The sequence below is a fragment of the Hipposideros armiger genome, unplaced genomic scaffold, assembly GCF_001890085.2.
Source record: "Hipposideros armiger isolate ML-2016 unplaced genomic scaffold, ASM189008v1 scaffold_1097, whole genome shotgun sequence".
In the NCBI taxonomy this organism is placed as follows: Eukaryota; Metazoa; Chordata; class Mammalia; order Chiroptera; family Hipposideridae; genus Hipposideros; species Hipposideros armiger.
This window is the reverse complement of record NW_017732447.1, coordinates 115,366-116,949: the sequence shown is the minus strand read 5'-3', so window position 1 is coordinate 116,949 and position 1,584 is coordinate 115,366.

Here is a 1,584-nt window from a genome sequence, read left to right as displayed (position 1 = left end):
GAGTCTTTGAGAGATTTTAGGAAAGTCTGTAGCCTGAGCCAAGACAGGGGCCATTTATACAGAAAAACCACTGAAAGTGGCTTGGGTTGGCCCAAAAGTTGGGTGGGACGGGGTCTCAGGGAATCAGGGTGAACAAATGGAGTTAGGTAGGTTGATGGAGACTCAGATATGACTGCCTCCTGTATCTGCACACTGGGAGTGGGGAGGGCTCAAGAAAGAAACAATGGCTGCCACCAGCTCCTCCGTTAGGGAGAAAGCTGCCCGGCCAGCCCTGGCCTGAAGCCAGACAACTCAGTTTCTCCCCGTATGTCCCTGGTGCCTTTTAAGCTGCTGCCCCAGCACTGGAGCTCAGAGCAAGTGAGTCCATCAGCTAGTAAGTCCATGTGTGGGCCCTTTAAAAGCAGCACCTGAGACTGCAGCCACCTCGTCTCATTCAGCCCCAATCTCCACATGTTTTCACAGCCAGAAGTTATAGAGACTTCTCTCCCTGGCACTGGAACCTTGGGCTTGGAAGCCTGATGTGGGGCTGAGACTCCTTGCTTTTCAAGGGGACCTCTGCAGCCAAGATATTCCTCCCAATTTTTTTACAGTCACACATGGGTGTGAGACTAACCCATTCTACGTCTCTGCCCCTTTTACCAGTCTCGAGGTGGCGTCTTCTGTATGTCCTTAGTTGTGGGGTTTTGGTTTAGCTAGACTTGAGGTGAATCTCAATGTTGGTTGTTCTGTAGTTTAGTTGTAATTATGATATGGTCACAAGAGGAGGTAAGCATAGTGTTTACTTACTCTGCCATCTTCACTGGAACCTTGGCATTTTCTTTTAATCCCTAAAGTTCTGAAGCATACTTATTTTAACTAATTTGGCTCTTATTTCACATCAGATATTTGACACACTGCTTAATGCAGAGATGAAATCCAATTCCATTGAACAAGTGTTCACTGAACAGTAGCTACTAGTCAAACTCTTTTCTAGGCACTGACAGCCTTACCAAAGGAGAATAAGACAGAGCCAGCTGCTCTCCAACAGCTTATAGCTTAGGTGTAGAGATTGCACACATGCAGGAACCAGGTAAAATACTTACCTAGAGTGCTAACCTAAGTGCTACAACCAAGGGGAGTTAGGAGTTCAAAGAGCAGAATGTGAGTTGAGTGGTGAGGAAAAAACCTGGGGTGTCCCTGTCCCTTGTCTGCACCTGTGGGGGAACAGGGCTCCAAGGACACCTCTCTGAAAGTAATGAGGCACTGAGAAGTTGCAGTCCTGTCCTGGTCATTATTCAAAAGATACAGAACCCTTGAGTGAGGAGGACCACATGCCAAATGGGCTCCTTACTGGGAGCCAATTTAAAACTAGGTCCCCTTATGAAACTAGGTCCCCTAATAGTACCTTGCTTTGTTTTCCTTCGAAACACTTAATATAATTTGTAATTATATGTTTATTTTTCTCTCCACTGGTCTGTGAGCTTCTCTAGGGAGAGAAAGAACTATCTTTTTTGCTTGCCTCCATATCCACAGAACTGAATACGTTGCCTGCACATACAAGTGCTCAGTAAATATGTGTGGAGTGATTGAAGAGTCAAGTAGAGG